Here is a 10298-nt window from a genome sequence, read left to right as displayed (position 1 = left end):
TGTCATGCGGCCTCTAATGCTAGGCCTTGACCATTCAGCAGGTCAATCACCTCTCAACATACCAGGCTATCTCTTTCTTCATGCACGACCACCAATAACTAAGCCTCAAATCCTGATATATCTTGGTGGCTCAGGGGTGTATCGAAAACCAGGACTTGTGCATCTCCTCCATCACATTCTGTCTGACCCCACCAAAGTTCGGCACCCATAACCGTCCATACTGGGTTAACAATACCCGATTGTGAGTGGCGAGCCTGTCAACCTCACCCATGAGTCTTTCCTACTTCCAATTCTCCTTCACTCCGTCGGCCTGAGCCCCCCTAATCAGATCAAGAAGAGGATAATCAACTAATATTCTCATCCACAGAGTCTCAATAAAAGAACTAGCTGCCTTGCAGCTCAAAGCGTTAGCGACCACATTCGCTTTCCCGGGGTGATACAGAATCTCGCAGTTATAATCCTTGACCACGTCAATCCATCTATGTTGTCTCATATTCAGATTCGGCTTATCCATGAGATATCTCAAACTCTTGTGATCCATGTAGATAGTACACCGGACCCCATACAAATAATGCTGCCAAATCTTGAGAGCAAACACCACTACTCCCAACTCCAATTCATGAGTCGGATAACGGACTTCATGCGGCTTCAACTACTAAGAAGCATAATCAATAACCCTCCCATGTTGCATAAGTACAGCTCCCGGACCGGTGATGGGTGCATCACAAAATACCACAAATTCCTTAACACCCTCAGGAAGGGTGAACACTGGTGCCTCACACAACTTCTGCCTCAGTATCTCAAATGCAGCCTGCTGCTTAGACCCCCCTACAGAAATCCACACTCTTCCTCATCAGATGAATGAGGGGTACTGCAATCTTAGAGAAGTCCTAAATAAATCTCCGATAATACCCTGCTAATCCTAATAAATTCCTGATCTCTGAAGGAGACTTTGGGACCTCCCACTTCATAACCGCCACTATTTTGGCCGGATCGACCAAAATCTTATCTTGATTAACGAGGTACCCAAAGAATTGGACCTCTCGTACCCAAAACTCGCACTTCGAGAACTTAACATATAACCGTTCTCGCCTCAAGACCCCAAGAAGCTCTTGAAGGTGCTCCATGTGCTGCTTCCTAGTCTTGGAATGCACCAAGATATCATCAATGAACACAATAACTGATCTATCGAGCATCGGCATGCAAGCCCAATTCATCAAATCCATAAACAAACGCGTAATGACCATAATGAGTCTGAAATGAAGTCTTCTCCATGTCCTCTTCTCTAACCCTCACCTAATGATACCCTGACCTCAAATCGATCTTGGAGAACCAAGATGCACCCTATAACTGCACAAAAGGGTCATCAATACATGGAAGGGGATAACGGTTCTTCACCGTCAACTTGTTCAACTCCCGGTAATCAATGCTCATCTGATACGAGCCATCCTTCTTCTTGACAAACAATATCGGGGCTCCCCATGGAGAACTGATCGGTCTGGTGAACTGCTTGCCTAACACCTCCTGAAGTTGAGAGGACAACTCCTTGCATCTCATATGGTGCCAATCATACGGTGCATTGGCAATCGGAGCCGCACCTGGAACCAAATCAATCTTGAACTCAACTTGCCTCTCACGAGGCACACCGGGTTACTCCTATGGAAACACGTAAGCGAAATCCCTGACGACCGGCACATCTGAAACTAAAGTCTGCTCCCCTACCCGAGTATTAATCACATAACAAGATTACTCATATAACCAAGCTGAATATACTATCGAACCCTGGAAGCAGAGCAAAAAGCTGACCCGATCCTGGTACCTTCCCCATAGATAACTAGTTCTCCCCCACTTGGAGTTTGAACCACCACCCGCTGACCCTCGCAGTCTATCATAGCACCAAACCTGCTCAGCCTATCCATCCTGACTATCACACATACATCTCCCATGGGGATCAGAATCAAATCAATCAGATAAGGTACCCCAAAAATCACCAAAACACAACCTTGATATACCCTAGAAGCACAAGCCCCGTGTTTGTTGGCGATAGAAATCCGCAACGGACACTCTAACTCCCAAATAGGCATATCAAATCCCTAATGATCGTCTACGATACAAGAGATCAACTCGCACCCGAGTCAAAAAGGAAAAGAGAAGGCAAAGAGTTTTCTAGGAAGGTACCTAACAGAATCATAAACATAAGCATGTAAAAAATAAGTTGAAAAAAAATAAATAGGAACATACCAGTAACGAGGTCTGGTGCCGCCCTGGCCTCCTCGGCGGTAAGCTAGAAAGCACGACCTCGAGCCTTCGGGGGCTCCGCCCTAACCTGGCATCCATCGGTGATCGTCAAAGCGGTTGGTGCTAGGGCCTACGCCGGCTTGGCGGAAAGTAACAAACAATTGACCTTCACATGGCCAACCTGATCACAATGGTAACAAATCCTGACACTTGGTACTGGGATCGGATGGCGACAATCCCTCGCAATGTGCCCCTCCTAGCCATATTTGTGGCATCCAGTAGATGATCGGCAATAACCCTCATGAACCTTTCCGCACATACTACAAGTGCGGCCCCTCTGTCCTCCAGACCTCGAATCAGATGGCTTCAAACGCTTTGTCGCAGGTTGCGACTGCATAGGGGTCTGCCTCATCTCTCTCAACTGGAGCTCCATCTCATTCTCCCACTTCCTCGCGGCTTCCTATAACTCAATGATTGAACCATATCGCTGAGTGGACACAACCTGGTGGATATCCATTTAAGCATACTCAAGTGCCGGTTCATCTGAGCCTGCTCAAAAGCAGCAAACATAGGGCAGAAAAGAGCCCTCGCAATGTGCCCCTCCTAGCCATATTTGTGGCATCCAGTAGATGATCGGCAAGAACCCTCATGAACCTTTCCGCACAAACTACAAGTGCGGCCCCTCTATCCTCCAGACCTCGAATCAGATGGCTTCAAACGCTTTGCCGCAGGCTGCGACTGCATAGGGGTCTGCCTCATCTCTCTCAACTAGAGCTCCATCTCATTCTCCCGCCTCCTCGCGGCTTCCTATAACTCAATGATTGAACCATATCGCTGAGTGGACACAACCTGGTGGATATCCATTTAAGCATACTCAAGTACCGGTTCATCTGAGCCTGCTCAAAAGCAGCAAACATAGGGCAGAAAAGAGCCCTCTACATAAACATCTTGGTGATTTCAGTCACCGTCTCCGTCCCCTACCTCAAATCCAAATACTCTTAGTCTCTCCCTCTACACCATAGGGACATACCTCGAGCGAAACATCTCAGAAAATTGCTCCTAGGTAACTGTAGCCCTCTGTTCAAGAGTGTACGAGTCCATAACCAATTGTCACCAATCATTTGCACCTGAACGAAGAAGGTGTTGGATTTGGTGTCTAAGCCCATAGCTATAATTGGGATGTACTTGACCATAATAGCATGGTCCTTTTGGGTTGCCTTCACCAGTGCAATTTGATAGGATGGACTTTTTGAAAATAATTTTATTTATGGTTTATTAATATATTACAAGTATAATATATTTGATTAGTATTGATCAAGAATTAATTTGGAATTAATTTTGTGATCAAAACAGACTAATTAAATATATGAGGATTGATTATGTAAATCAATGATTCTTATAGTGTGGACCAATGATCCATGATTATTTAGATGGGCTAAACCAATAAGTTAACCCATGGATAGTCCATGGAGGTTAAACCCATGGAGCAGAAGAATGTGAAAAGTCATGGAGCATTAGGGTTTACAAAGTGTAACCCTAGCATTTGCCACACTATAAATAGAACCCCCCATGAACCAAAATCGGTTGCCACACCTATTAAGATATGTAACTTATTCTCTTAAAACCTCCTCTTTCATATTGGTGTTTGTGAACCATTATAGGCATCACACTTGAGGTGCTCAAGCTTTCAAAGGTCAAGAACTCTACCCTACTCAAGAGGTAAGCATCCAAACTAAGTTTATATTGTATAGCTTCAATTGTATGCTAGCTAAGGAGAATGCTTTGGAAAAATTGAAAATGCATGTATAATTAGAGAAAACATAGATCCAAAGCATTTAGGGTTGTATGTGCACCATAGGAGTGTTATAGTACTCAATACCCAACAGTGGTATCAAAGCCTAGGATTGTTTTCTATTATATTTGATGCTTACTAGTTTTTCAAAGCTGAAAAAGTCAAAATTTTGGCCTATGACTGGTGAACTCGCCGAGTCCATGAACAGACTCGACGAGTCCACTTAGTAACAGATCAACTCGCCGAGTCCAGTTCATGCACTCGACGAGTTGAAGGCTTTGTTTGCAGAATTTCAAGTTTCTTGGCCTGGTTTGGATTGGGAACACTACCACAAACTGTTTTGGATCATTGGAAATGTTTTTTATGATATGGTAGTGCTTGTACTCATCCAACCACAAGATAATTGTCAAAGTTTTAAAATAATTTTTGTTTTTATATGATAAACAAAGTTGCTTTCAAATTGTTGACTTGAAATTATCTTGATTATGATTTTAGTTAGATCATAGATTATGTGATAATTTTAGTTGTTAGAAAAATGATCTAGATGAATTTTAATGACCTCCATAACTTGTCCTCAAGTTATAGAAAATGAAATGTCTCATACATTAAAATCCAATTAAACTCATAAGTTATGAATGTGAAGAGTTTTGACAAGTTTCAAAACTTGCCCTCAAGTTTTGGAATTTGTAAAGTCTCATTAATGAAACTTTAATTCAAATCCCTAGAGTTTTAAAAGTTAAAATTCAACCCTTATACTTTATAATATTGTAAGTTTAATATATATATATATATATATATATATATATATATATATATATATATATATATATATAAGACTAGTCAGTCTTACCGTTAGTAGGTCTCATTTACGAAGCCGCTCTATAAGGAGGTATAAGGTTACTGCCTATAAAATGGTGGTTTAATGGGTGACCACTCTCACCCACCGCTTCCTTGACTGGTGGAGGGTCGTTAGCCGAACGGGTAGGATAGGACACTAATTCTCCCTCATTAAAAGTATAATGATAAATATAAAGTAACTAAACTTTTATTAAATTCTCAATCTTAGTTACTTTAGGAAAATGTGAAAATGGTACTAATCCATTAAATTACACTTTGCACCTTGTTAAGTCGTTAGTGGAGCGTGTGTGGTTAACCGACACACTAATCTGGGACTGACAATGTGTGGAAAATGGTAGCTTGGTGTTAATCATAGATCAATGGAGCGCGTATGGTTAACCGGCACATTGATTAGGTGATTTGTAATATTGGGTGTACTAAGTTAATTTTCATGGTTATTCACACCTTGTTTGTGATCCTCGGCATCCCAGTCACAAACTTGAACTGCACAATCGAGATTTAAACATGTCATTGAAAAGTTCAATGAATCTCAAAGATCTAGGAATTTCAAACCAATTAAAACTTAATAATCTATTTCGTTTTTTATGGTGGAAATTGGTAAATCGTCATTTACCTACCTTCAAATATTTTACAATTGGATTACGGCATCCCTCTTCGCAATTGTAGAATATTGTGTTGGGTCCTAGCCTTAATATTTCATTTGGGTGTAATATTAAGGATTCTCATCTAATCTAAACTTTTTTCTTCTTTTTCAGATGTCTATCCCAAAACAATGCTTCAACACCAATTCCTTCAGGCTCTTTCTCCCTCATGAACCTATGTGGGAGGGTCATTTTCGATGGCTCGAACTTCAATGACTAGATTCGTAACATCAGAATGGCTATTCGCTATGAGGACAAAGAATATGTCCTGGATAAAGAGCTTACGGAGATTGATGTAACCACTGCCACTCCTTAACAAATCGTTAAACACACTACTCATGAGAGAGATGCGATAAAGGTTTCGTGTCTTATGATTGCTACCATGACTGCTGAGCTATAGAAGTCCAATGAGGACTACTATCCCTATGAAATGTATCATGATTTGATGGAAAGATACCATCAAAGTGTTCGGCAGGAGAGGTATGAGATCATTGCCTCCATGATCACAACCAAAATGAAAGATAGTGAACCCATCACGGCCCACTTGCAAAAGATGCAGAGATATGTGGACCGTTTGCTAAAATTGAATGTCAATGTTGATGAAGAGTTGGCCATAGATATTATTCTACACTCTTTACCTTATTGTTATGATCAGTTTCGTATGACCTATCATATGAACAAGGAGGAGATCACTTTTAGCAAGCTTCAAGGCCTTCTAAGGACTGCAGAGAGCAACCTGAAAGGCAAATCGGTTGTGTCTACTTCTACTACTACTACTTATGCCCCTGTTCTGGCAATCGGACATGGGAAAGGAAAGAAGAGGAAGGCTCCCTCCAAGATCCGCAAGGGAAAGTCTCTTGATGGATCCTCTTCTAGTGGGACCAAGGCTGGTTCTGCTAATCCCTCTTCCAATCCGAATGATGCTGACTGCTTCCATTGTCATGAAAAAGGGCACTGGAAACGAAGCTGCCCCAAGTACTTGCAGGATATAAAGGATGGGAAGATCAAACCCTCCATTGCAGGTATTTACAAGAGTAAATTACACGAATGGTCCCTATGGTTTGGGGTAATTTGTGCCCTTGGTCCCTAACTTATTTTTTTAACTCGAGGGGTCCCTACTATTTGTTTTTGTTACGCGTTTGGTCCCTACTGTTTGTTTTTGTTACGTGTTTGGTCTCTGTCTTACCTAAACAAAACTATTATTTAAATAGGAAAAATGGTGGGGTAGGTAAGGTAAGGTGAGGGGGTGAGATTGAGGGTGTGTTTATTTAAATAAATTAAAAAATCAAGGGTAAAATATTCTTTTTAGGTAAGACAGGGACCAAGTGCGTAACAAAAACAAACAGTAGGGACCTTCCAAGTTAAAAAAATAAATTAAGGACCAAACGCGCAAATTACCCTAAACCATATGGACTATTCGTGTAATTTACTCATAAAATTAAGTTGATATAAAACAAATTTATAAATTGATAAAAATACATGTAGCAAGTTTAGTTTGTTTTTACCTTTTTACCTTTTTCCAATAAAATATGATTTAGCTTTATTTGTTATTTTACTTTAACAATATTGAAAGAATTATTAATTCAACAACAATTGCTTAACAACTTAGGCCCGTTTGATACGCATCTTTCCAGGTCCAAACAGATCTTTCAGACTGAATTGACCGAAAAGACTGTTTGATTTGCACAAAAGAGTGGGTCTTTCCCGGTAAGATATGTCTTTCCTAGAAAGCCCCAAAAATCATATATTTCTGGCTGAATGGGCTGGAAAGACAATTATACACCAAACCCCGTCTCTTTCTTTCTTTATTGGATTATTAATTTTTTTAAATAACTTTTTTTAAATTTATTTTTTATTGAATTATTTTTTTTTTCATCATTCAGCACAGTCAATCAGATGTACAATCAAACAGCATGGTTTCTTTCCCAGTCAGAAAACTTTCACAGACAGCACTTTACCAGACAGCACTTTCCCAGACAGAAACTATCAAACGGGACCTTACTTGGAGATTTTGAATAAAAGAAAAATATTACGTTACAGTTATTTGGTGTTATGTAAGAAACAAAGACCTCCTTAACTCCTTTAACCATTTTTCTCTAGTAAACTTGATGCTTGCTAAAAATTTATATATTTATATGTATTGTACAAAAAGAACCCATCACTCTAGCTTGTACATATACTAACTAGTAACTCCAACGTTTCACTCTTATCGAAACAATTATGAAATCATACATAATACATACATTTCTATACAAATGTATCTCATTCTTCTTTGAGTTAAAGCAAAATAATATTTAAAAATATTTATCATAACAGATATAATGGAAATAGTACTATAGTTTAATTAAAAACATGATGTTTGTCATTTTGCTAAAATTTATTTTGATGGATATGGATTAGCAATAAACAATAAGCATCCTTTTTTTTTCCCTATCCAAACACCCTCTAAATAAGTTATGTTGTTTGTTTGCGTATTTGTTTGTGGATATGGATTATTTGTTTGTGGATATGGATTAGACTAGTGCACGTACACACAAGTAATGCCTAGGGAAATATGAAACTCAAGCCACAAACGAACAATATCATTTATTTAATATAAGAATAAGAACTTAAGACGCACATAGATATTGGATATCGTCTCTTGTTCATAAACAAGGCGATTATTTTTAACAAACTAGTAAAAATGGATTTTATTGCTCGGCGTATAGAGTATCATAGGGACAAGGTTCTTTCAAATCGATATGACAACCACTAATAATGTTCTCAAATTCGAAGAAAACTTGTAAGTAAGGACATTGACAATCTTTCTGTTGTCTTAATTCATCACAACATTTTTCACTGGGTGGTGTATTATCGTTCATTGCTGGAATACAATCCTCAATATCAAAAATGAAGCAGCGTTGTGGATGTGCTTTGTCTGCTAGGAAGATCACCATGACAATGAGAATAACTAAAACATCAAAAGACTTCGTCATTAGAGATTCAAAATAAATATGCTTGTGAGTCTATTGGAATATGAGTCGTGTATTTATAGATCTCACTAGTGAAACAAGATATTTCAATACAAGAAAAGATGAATATTTCTCTAAAGAAGTCATATACAATAAGTATATAATTGATGAGATAATGAAACGTATGCCTTTATTATATACGTTTGTGTATGCCTTTATTATATACGTTTGAGTTTGAAAAAGAAAAACAATATATGCATTTGAATTCAAGTGGCGCATCTGGTTCAAGACAAACATCGAACAGTTGGAGTGCAAAGCCATTAAGGATTGAAGTCCCAACATTCAATTGTACTCTGATTCTCAGAATTGGATGTTCAAAATCTAATAATTATTCGATTATCATAAAATCAACGAAGAGGAAAGATTAAAGGTTAGTTCATAATATGTTGAGGGACTTGGAGGGAGGTTTGAAGAGATGAAGTCCTAGAAGTTTGATCAAACAGAGATTTCTATTGGAAAAAAAACCTTTTTGAAACAAAATCTTTGATAATTTCGTCTCTAACTCGATTCTGAAAGACTAAAACTTCAAACTTCCAGCGATTCAGAAAGAATTTCAGAAACTTCCGGCGATTCAGAAATCAATTTTCGGCTCTAACTTTCGATTCTGATTCACTGATTATCGGTGCTATTTCAGAATGGACGAATTCGGAAATCAAAAAAGAAGAAAATCAGAAATCGATTAACTTGAATGAGAAAAAAAAGAAAGAAGTAAACAACAAATAACTAACCGTTGGCTTCTGGAGAAAGAGAAGTCCATTGAAGTTTCCATAGAAATCGACTGAAGAGTTGCTGACGCCTTCGAAGCTGATTAGAATATTGGGCCTTTGAAAGAATTAGTCCAATAGGCTTAAAAATAATGGGTTGTCTTTAATATTTAAACAACACTAATAACAATATTCTTATTTTTATGGTATGATAATGATATTAACATTTTTATTTTTATTTAAAATACTAACTGAACAACAAATATATTATTTCTACTAACAATATTATTACTATTACTAATAATTTAATGATAACAAATAGGATTTCTTCACTTTTCTATACAAATTAAACATCATTATCAAGAAATGGTACTCAAAAGGAATTCGTTAACCAAACAATAATTGCAGAGTGATCATAAGCATTCGTTTTCAATCACACTATCAAACTTTATACAAATAATGGTCTAAAAATGCTTAGGAGTTAAACAATTATTGAAGAGACATAAAACTTAAATGCAATGATATAGATCGTACTTTGAAAATGACATGAATGTCGATTAGGGTCTTGATGCGTAAGAATGCAGTAGGGAATCAGTTAATTGTCTTATAATTTATGAACATTGAATCAACAACTCATATAGCATATGATTAAACTTATACCATATATATATATATATATATATATATATATATATATATATATATAATTAAACTTATACATTTATATGCACTTTATTTCGGTGTTGCCCTCCCTCCTTGAGGTTGAGGGTTCAAGTCCCGTCGTGGACATAGGTGTATTTAAGGTGTAGTTTAGATTTGTCGTTCCAAAAAAAATATATATGCACTTTATTTATTATATATTGTAATAAATAAAATGATAAAAGTACTTATTTCTCATTGATAGCATACTTAATAAAAAAATATATGCGTCAACGCACCGTACCCAATCATGACTTGATTTAGTAGTCTTGGATTAAATTACACCGAATCTTTTAAATATGATATCAAAATGCATTAAAAAAAACATGAGATTAATTTATACGTTATAAATTAT

General features: G+C 37.6%; 1 long non-coding RNA gene across 2 annotated transcripts; it reads right to left on the bottom strand.

Annotated features, from left to right (window-relative positions):
* Positions 1-8099: 8099 nt before the first annotated feature.
* Positions 8100-9398, bottom strand: LOC145109623 (uncharacterized). 2 transcript variants are annotated; one of them, XR_013709101.1, is made up of 3 exons: positions 9269-9398; positions 9006-9165; positions 8100-8479 (listed from the first exon to the last, which is right to left on the bottom strand). It is a non-coding gene; the product is annotated as an uncharacterized LOC145109623 (long non-coding RNA). The 2 variants fall into 2 exon arrangements; XR_013709100.1 differs by having other exon boundaries at positions 8100-9165.
* Positions 9399-10298: the final 900 nt, after the last annotated feature.

This window comes from Lactuca virosa, chromosome 4, assembly GCF_052849685.1.
Source record: "Lactuca virosa cultivar CGN04683 chromosome 4, Lactuca_virosa_CGN04683_v6, whole genome shotgun sequence".
NCBI classification, from domain to species: domain Eukaryota; kingdom Viridiplantae; phylum Streptophyta; class Magnoliopsida; order Asterales; family Asteraceae; genus Lactuca; species Lactuca virosa.
Note: the sequence above shows the minus strand (reverse complement) of the source record. Positions and strands in the feature narration are given on the sequence as shown.